The sequence below is a fragment of the Physeter macrocephalus genome, chromosome 10 (assembly GCF_002837175.3).
Source record: "Physeter macrocephalus isolate SW-GA chromosome 10, ASM283717v5, whole genome shotgun sequence".
NCBI classification, from domain to species: domain Eukaryota; kingdom Metazoa; phylum Chordata; class Mammalia; order Artiodactyla; family Physeteridae; genus Physeter; species Physeter macrocephalus.
Genome location: NC_041223.1, coordinates 69495183 through 69504707, shown reverse-complemented (window position 1 = coordinate 69504707; position 9525 = coordinate 69495183). Strand labels below are relative to the sequence as shown.

General features: G+C 40.4%; 1 protein-coding gene and 1 non-coding gene across 3 annotated transcripts in view; one reads left to right on the top strand and one right to left on the bottom strand.

Moving 5' to 3' along the window:
* ANKRD6 (ankyrin repeat domain 6) overlaps window positions 1–9525 on the top strand; it is a 215439-nt gene that overhangs the window by 26297 nt on the left and 179617 nt on the right. The window lies entirely within an intron of this gene.
* Window positions 8465–8571, bottom strand: LOC112062423 (U6 spliceosomal RNA). Its single transcript, XR_002890718.1, has one exon. It is a non-coding gene; the product is annotated as a U6 spliceosomal RNA (small nuclear RNA).

The window sequence follows — 9525 nt, the reverse complement described above, 5'->3', positions numbered from 1 at the left end:
TAAGTTCTTTTTTTTTTTTTTTTTTTTTTTTTTGCCACACAGCACAGCATGTGGAATCTTAGTTCCCCTACCAGGCATTGAACCCACCCCCATCTGCAGTGGAATACTGGAGTCTTAACTGCCAGACCACCAGGGAAGTCCCTTAAGTTCCTGTCAGTTACCAGAATTATCTTAGTTTACTCCAGGGTTATTTCTTCTTGTTTACTGTGGTCCCTCCTTTTCATTTCGGAAGCTTTCCTTGAATGTCTGGTGGTCCTTGGTTTTGTGTTCATGTTTAAGACTAAAAGGCGGGGCTTCCCTGTTGGCGCAGTGGTTGCGCGTCCGCCTGCCGACGCAGGGGAGCCGGGTTCGCGCCCCGGTTTGGGAGGATCCCACATGCCGCGGAGCGGCTGGGCCCGTGAGCCGTGGCTGCTGGGCCTGCGCGTCCGGAGCCTGTGCTCCGCAACGGGAGAGGCCGCAACAGAGGGATGTGCCCCGCAACGGGAGAGGCCGCAACAGAGGGAGGCCCACATACCACAAAAAAAAAAAAAAAAAAGACTAAAAGGCAATTGGAGGGTCTGTGTGCAAAATTGTAGAGTATATGAAGGTCTTGTCTTAGAAGCTGTGCAAATTCTCTAGAGAGGAAACATAATATTGGGGGGAAACCACTGACGAATTAATACAATATATCAATTTTACAAATTGAAAAATAAAACTAAATGACATATGGCTTGTGGTTATATACATATGTGGCAAAACCATAATGAAGGCAAAAGAAAGTAAACACAAAATTCAAATAGTGCTTACACTTTGGTGATATGATTGGAGTGGAGCATAAAGAATAGCACTGTTATTGGTTATGTTCTATTTTTTAAATTGAGAAGTTTTATTTTGATCTTTATTCCTATGTATATGTAATATAATATTAATACAGTCTTTTATATGTGTCAAGTATTTCATAATAAAAATGAGAAAATTTGAAGGAAACTCTTTGTATCCCATCTTGTGAGAGCAGATGCTTGACTGACAGTGTTCTGTGCCTGGAGTTGGGGGGCTGACTGTTGATAATCATGACCCACCCTTTCAGCTCAGTATGCAATTTGAGAAATGACAGGGCTGAATGAATCAGCACAAACAGGGTGGTTATGCATAATTCCTTTGGAGTTGTTCTTGGCACCATGCTCCCTGATGTCCTGATGTGTATACTGGTCACGGATTCTTCCAGACACCATCCAGTCTTCCCAGTGATGTGTAAGAGATGCCTCCACCAGCCCCTGAGTACCTGCTGGTCTTAAATTTCATCCTTTGCCTTCTGCGAGGTGCCTCAGGCACTTTTGTAGCACCTTGACTGCTGTCACTTACACATCTCTGTAAGCCATTTGGGGTCAAAACTGTTCAGCTGCATATGAAATAAAGGCAGAAAGAAACCTCAGTGTAGTAAAGGAGCAGCTGGGAGACAAAGCACAGTACTGTGGTCAGTGCTCATCGTGGGCGGGGCATGACTGGGAGATGTGCATCTTCCCTCCGCTCCTTCCTCAGCACCGGAATGATTCACCTGTGTGCGCATGGGGGTGTGCATAGTTTTTTGTTTTTTTTTTTGTTTTTTTTGCCGTACGCGGGCCTCTCACTGCTGTGGCCTCTCCCGTTGCGGAGCACAGGCTCCGGACGCGCAGGCTCAGCGGCCATGGCTCACGGGCCCAGCCGCTCCGCGGCACGTGGGATCTTCCCGGACCGGGGCACGAACCCGTGTCCCCTGCATCGGACCCTCAACCACTGCGCCACCAGGGAAGCCCTTAGTTTTTAATATTGAAATGTTTGAGACAAAGAGGGTCATAATGAGTCAGTGCGTGTGGGGCACCACTAACCAAGTACAACTGTAGACCTTCAGTTTCTCCCCAGTTTGTGTTTGTGTCCACCCCAGTGTCAAGTGGTTCTAAGTCCCAAACCTCAGCAGGGTTTTGCGGGGCAAAATTGTCCTTTTCTCAAGTGTCCCCCTCTGTAAACACCAAGCTGAGGCTTCTTTCCCTCCCCCTCATACAGAAGTTACCTCTTCTCCACTGGCTTTCCATCTTCCATAACTGTTGAAATCTCTCCTTTGCTGTTGGCCACTCTGTGTTCTATTCCTTAATGTGGCTTATCTTTATTCTTTTTCTCGCACGTTAGTGGGGCCTTTGTTGGGAGAGGATATAGGGGAGGTGTTTAATAAGCTTTCTTTTTTTCTGCCAAGAAATGAAAAAAAAATTATTAAAAATTTGTTTTTATTTTCTTTTTAAATTGAAGTATAGTTGATTTACGCTGTAATATTAGTTTTAGGTGTACAATATCGTGATTCAATAAGCTTTCTTTTTTTAAAAAAAATATTTATTAATTTGGCTGCACGTGTGTGAGATCTTCATTACGGCATGCAGGATCTTTTTAGTTGGAGCACTCAGGATCTTAGTTGCAGCATGCAGGCTCTTAGATGTGGCACGTGGGATCTAGTTCCCTGACCAGGGATTGAACCCAGGCCCCCTGCATTGGGAGTGTGGAGTCTTAACCACTGGACCACCAAGGAAGTCCCCAATAAGCTTTCTTTAATCAGAAAACAATATTAACATTATGAGGAATTTTGTCTCCCCCTACCCCGTGGTTTTTTTTTCCTTTAGCTTCACTGAGGTATAATTGACAAATAAAATTTTAAGATTTTTTTTTTTTTGCTAAGATATTTAAAGTGTGCAACATGGTGGTTTGATATACGTAAACATTGTGAAAGGATTAACATATCCATCACCTCACATGTATCTTTTTGTGTATGTGTGAGAACATTTAAGTTCTAGGACTCTCAGCAAATTTCAACTACATGTGTTATCAACTGTGGTCACCATGTTGTGCATTATTAGATCCTCAGACCTTATTCATCTTATAACTGAAAGGTTGTACCCTTTTACTGACCTCTCCTTGTTGCTCTCACTCTCCAGCCCCTGGCAACCTACTCTCTTTCTATGAGTTCAGCTATTTAAATATCTATCTATTTATTTATAATTAAAAAAAATTTAAGACTCCATATATAAGTGACATTATGCAGTATTTGTGTTTCTGTGACTCATTTCACTTAGCATAATACCCTCCAGGTTCATTAATGTTGTTGCAAATGACAGGATTCCCTTCTTTTTTAGGGCTGAAACTTATTCCACCATGTATGGAATAAAATATGATATATATATATATCATGTTTTCTTTAGCCATTCATCCATTAATGGACACTTAGGTTGCTTTCATACCTTGGCTATCATGAATAACGCTGCCATGAATATGGGAGTACAAATATCTCTTGGAGATACTGATTTCGTTTCTTTCGGATATATGCCCAGAAGTGGGATTGCTGGATCATATGGTAGTTCTATTTTTAACTTTTCGAGGAACCTCCATACTGTTCTCCATAGTGACTGTCCCAGTTTACATTCCCACCAACAGTGTACAGGGGTCCCCTTTTCTCTACATCCTTGCCAACACTTGTTATCTCTTGTCTTTTTGATGATAGCCATTCTAACTGGTGTGACATGATATCTCATTGCAGTTTTCCCTTATGATCAGTGATGTTGAGCACCTTTTCATATATCTGTTGGCAATTTGTATGTCTTCTTATGAGAAATGTCTATTCAGGTACTTTGCCTATTTTTGAATTGTGTTGTTTTCTTGCTGTTGAGCTGTTTGAGTATTTTATATATTTTGGATAACTTGCAAATATTTTCTCCCATTCCATAGATTGTCTCTATATTTTGTTATTTGCTGTGTAGAATCTTTTTAGTTTGATTCAATACAATTTATTTCTGCTTTTGTTTTCTGCACTTTTGGGGTCATATTAGAAAAATCATTGCCCTGACCAATGTCAAAAAGATTTTCCCCTATGTTTCCTTCCCCTATGTTTTACAGTTTCAGTTCTTACATTTAAGTCTTTAATCTATTTTTGAGTTGATTTTTGCATATGGAGTGAGATAAGGGTCCAATTTTATTCTTTTGATGGAAACAGAGTCTTTGCAACTCTGTTTATTGAAGAGACTGTCCTTTGTGTGTTCTTGGCACCTTTGTTGAAGATCAATTGTGGATTTATTTCTGGGCTCTCTATTCTGTTCCACTGGTTTATATGTCTGTTTTTATGCCAGTGCCATGCTCTTTTAATTATTATAGCTTTTTCGTACAGTTTGAAATCACATAGTATGATGCTTTTAGCTTTGTTCTTTTTGCTCAGGATTACTTTGATTATTTGAGGTCTCTGGGGGTTTCATGTGAATTTTAAGATTGTTTTTGGATAAATCTTTATAATTGAAGGAGCTTATATTAACTAGTCTCATTCCTCCTCGGTGAGGCAATCTTTTGTTAGTTTCACTTTTGCAAAACAAAGATTTGGTAATGTATATTTACATACTGGAGATATGGCTCAATCTAATTTATCAGTTAGGTGCAAAACCATGGTCCACCAGTAATAGTGGCTCATCTTTAATAAGCTCTGGGATAACAGAATAAAATATTCCTTTCTTAAATGTAACCGAGGAGAACTATTATTGGTCCCTGAAGTTAAAAAGCTGTCATTGCTCTTTAATAAGACAATTTCATCACTAGTGGTGATATTTTATCTAGTAGTCTAAATTCCTACTTCCACCAGCAGGAACTTCGCTTCTTTTTAACATGATCAAATGTCCAATTTTAGAACAGCAGATGGCTGGAGCTTGCTTTGTACTGATTAGTAATATTTTTTCTTCTAATGTACAGAAAACATTTCTTTAGTCCCTAGCAACTTGATCATCTGTGCACCCTTACAGAAATCTCAATGTGCCCTATATGGCTCAGAGTATTATCTACAAGCACTTACATCTATCAGGCTTTTGTTTGGAGGCCAGAGCAGGAATGTCACATGATACGCAGGAAAAGGTCCTGTAATCTTGCCTGTTCATACGTGGCACACCATAGTTTGTCAAGTCTTTTGTACTTTAAGAACACCTTTCCAAGAACTTACATTGCTTCCATCGAAACTAACTTGAAACTTCCTTAGGGGAAAAAGAGTATACATTTCTGTTTGTGAGGGAAACGGAAAATATTTTATACTGGGTTGTGAGTTAATATGTCTGGGTAGACCGTTACTGGCCAGAGCTGGAACCGAACTCGGGTTTGGCTGCTCATTGCTCTGGAGTCAATGTTCAAGAGACAAGGGTTGGTGAAAAAAAAGATGCTTTATTCAGGAAGCTGGCAACCTGGGGAGATGGCAGACTAGCATACCCTAAACCACCTCCCAGTTGTTGGTTAGGGGGCAGAAGGTCTTAAAGGGGAGTTTCAGGGGTGCAAGGCGGTGGGGGGCCCTCTGTGAAGAAGAGCACAGTCAGCTCCGACAACCGTCTTGAAACTGGTCATGTGGTGGTCTAATCAGCATCATCGTGATTGTTTTAAGCACAGTTAATCTTTAATTCCAGGGTTGATTTGTTCCCATTTCCTTGAGGCCAGTTCTTAGAATTGTGCAAGGCACAGACTCAGTACTGCTCAAGACAGAGCAGCTTATGTCATGGCTACAGTCTGGTCATCCTGCAGTTAGCTTTTTCCCTCTGGTGGCAGTTTTAGTATCTGCAAAATAACTCAGGAATGTGCATCAGACACTGTTACCTATGTTCTTCAGGGAGGAACTAAAGATTCTGTGACTCTCTTGTCCTAATCATTAACTGCTTGAGCCTGCTCTTTTGTGACTCAGGGGAGGCCTGGGAGACTATGGCTTTTCTACAAATGAGAGGCAGGCAGAAGACATGGGGGTGGGAGCTGTCCCGAGGAAGGCCCCATAGAGTCCTGCTGAGTTACACTACTGTCAAGAGGTACTATGGTATAAGAAATAAAGCCCTTCTGTTTTCATATTATGGATATTGTTTTCTAATATTTTAAACTCGGATTCACAGAATTAAGTTGATTCTACTTTATTTCATGAAATGCTATTAATTGGTCACGCAAGTCCCTTTATTTGTTTTTTGTGACTCAGGGGAGGCCTGGGAGACTATGGCTTTTCTACAAACAAGAGACAAGGGACATGGAAGTCCCCTGCATCTGGGGGGCCCCCCTCCAAGGTCCGGCTCTGTTTCAAGACCTCTGGGAGTTATTTGTGGGGGACCCACCTTGGCTTTTAGGAGCAGGAAAGAAGTATTCAGGGAATTGTCATGGCCTGGGAAGGGAGTAGGAAAGTGTACCAATTGGAGTTTGAGTTTTCGAGAATGCTGTGTGTTTGTGTGTGTGTGTGTGTGTGTTGAAGGGAGGGAGAATGGTGATAGAGGAATAAATAGATGACTTTTCAGATAATCTGAGTGAAAACCTAAAATGAAAAGGGACAGCCTGGTGAGATGGGAGAAAACATCCAGCTTCACCACCTGTCTCCCAGTATGCTCTGAAAATTCTGGCCCGCAAAGATCCTCTTTCTTTAAGAATTTGTAGTGCATGTAATTATAGATTATCTGGCATTTTACTTTAAATTATTTTAAAAATGTGAGTAACTGCAAAGTGGTTTAGAGATCAGGCTCTGGAGCTAGGTCAATTTAGGACAAATCCTGGCTTTATGATGTATTAGCTGTGTGACCTGGGACAAGCTACTTAACCTCTCTGTGCCTCAGTTTCCTCATATTTAAAATGAGGATAATAATAATATCTACCTTGTTGTTTTGTTATGGGTAAATTACTTAGCCAGCAAAATTAGTACATATTCATTGTAGAAAAGTAGATAATGGGAATTCCCTGGTGGTCCAGTGGCTAGGACTCTGTGCTTTCACTGCTGAGGGCCCAGGTTCGATCCCTGGTCCGGGAACTAAGATCCCGCAAGCCAAAGAAAATAAAAGGAAAGAAAAGAAGATAGTATAAAAATTAGCAGAAAAGGACATAAACATCTTCAATCCTTCCACCTATAGGTAACCACTATTACTATATTGGTACATACCCTTAAATGTTTTTTGTGTGCAACCTTGAGATCATACTTTTCATGTTATTTTGTAACTTTTCCCTTAATAATATATCATGAGCATTTTCCCATACTTTTCGACATCATATATCTAAAATAGAACTACATTGATTGGATAGGTAGTTTTTCGTTTATTAAAGTGTTCCCATATTGTTGAAGTTTTAGGTGGCTTCCACATTTTCACTTTTACATGAAATGCTTCAGTATACATTTTTGTATGCTAATCTCATTCTTGAAGTTATTTTCCTTGAAGAGAAATGGAATTGCTGAGTCAATAGGTATTTGTTTTTATTTTTAAGGCTTTTGACACATATTGCTAAATTGCCCTCCAGAAATGTTCACTAGCGATGTGTGAGAGTTTGTTTTCTTGCCTTCTTGTCAGTAGGGATTATTCTAATTTTTTTACATTCAATTTAAAAAAATAATAATTTTATTTATTTATTTATTTTTGTCTGCGCTGGGTCTTTGTTGCTGCGCTCGGGCTTTCTCTAGTTGCGGTGAGCGGGGGCTAGTCTTCGTTGCGGCGCACGGGCTTCTCATTGCGGTGGCTTCTCTTGTTGCGGAGCACAGGCTTTAGGCGCGTGGGGTTCAGTAGTTGCGGCTCGTGGGCTCAGTAGTTGTGGCTCACGGGCTCTAGAGCGCAGGCTCAGTAGCGGTGGCGCACGGGCTTAGTTGTTCCGCGGCATGTGGGATCTTCCTGGACCAGGGCTCGAACCCGTGTTTCCTGCATTGGCAGGCGGATTCTTAACCACTGCGCCACCAGGGAAGGCCCTACATTCAATTTTATAGGTAAAAATTGTGTCTTCGTTGTTTGATTATGAAGAAGACTGAACATTTGTATATGTTTTTAGCTTGGATTTCTTTTTCTTCTCTGGTGTGTGAAGTACCTGTGTATTCCTTTTTCACCTTTTTTTTCCCCTAAAGTATTCACTTTCTTGTAAACTTTCAATTTGTAAGAGATCTTTATGTTGAAAAGCTATTGTTTGGCTTCATTAAAATATTTTTCCCCCAAGAAGTAAAATTTCATCAACTTTGTTAATGAATCTGATACTCTGAGGTTGGTCAACTAAACTTCATCCATGAGGTCTCTAAGAGAAAAACTACAAATCAGTTGATATTTATGATATAGTACACAGGTATATTATTTATAGACACAATTGGGAAGTCTTTTTTTTCCTTCTGAAAATAGCAAATACTTGCTGGTGAGTTGATTTACTGTTTGGAGTTTGCTTTGTAGGTAGAATATACTTCATTCATTCTGATTAGGTATTGTGAATCCTGTTTTGTGCTATACCTATGATATCATTTTTTTTTAATCGAAGTATAGTTGATTTACAATGTTGTGTTAGTTTCTGGTGTACAGCACAGTGATTCAGTTATACATACATATATATATACATATTCCTTTTCATATTCTTTTCCATTATGGTTTATTATAGGATATTGAATATAGCTCCATTTGCTATACAGTAGGACCTTATTGTTTAATCTGTTTTATATATAGTAGTTTGTATCTGTTAATCCCCCCGAAATATGGAATGCCTCACGATTTTGCATGTCATCTTTGCGCAGGGGCCATGCTAATCTTCTCTGTATCATTCCAATTTTAGTATATGTGCTGCCGAAGCGAGCACTATACCTGTGATATCTTGATGGAGTCCTCAACTATTTACTGGACACTGTCTTGGTATTTTATTTTATTTTATTTTATTTTATTCCAGGGAAGCCCTGTCTTGGTATTTTAAACTCTTAGAGTCAGCCACAGTGTTTATGTTCTGTATTTATCAAGGACTTGCTGTGTAGATAGATCAAAAGTCGAGATGGAAGCCACAGATTTTTGTGATTCTAGAGCTGAGGTCATAATGCTTAGTATACAAATGACTTGAAAGGTGGGATTCTTAGAAAGATTGGAACCATTGCCAACGGTGAACGCTTCACTGATTCTCTTTGAAGAGTATCACAAGAGCTCACCCTCTGTAGGGCAGATCACTGTTGCTCAGGCCTCCTGCAGGTATAACTTCTGAAAGCATGTTGGAGGACTCATTTATCTGTGTAGCATCTTGAGGCTTAAGTGCGAAGCATATATTTTTGTGAAACCTGGAACTGAAGGAAATTTCTTTAGAGTGCAGTTGAAACTTTACTCATACCTTCAAACTCATTTTGGAATTTAAAACAGCTGTAAAAATTCCTCTTGTACTGACAGAGTTCCCAGGGTGCTGTGTCTCTCCTTCCACTTTCTTTACTTCCCAAGCTCTCCCCACCACAAGGCCCCCCAGCCGTCTAAGGAGATATCTCTGAGGACATAAAAGCCTTCTGAAATCCATTAGGTGACTCATAGCACGCGTGTATGGCTTTAGGCTTGACAGGCGGTTTTTTAAAATAGTTCACCCTCCCACTCTAAGGAGATTTCTGAAGTTCTGATCAGGGAGTCTAAAAATTCACATTTTACCTAATAGGTGATGAGGAGGGTGCTTATCTTACCTGTCTGGATTTTTTTTTTTTTTTTTTGTGGTATGCGGGCCTCCCTCTGCTGCGGCCTCTTCCGTTGCGGAGCACAGGCTCCGGACGCGCAGGCTCAGCGGCCATGG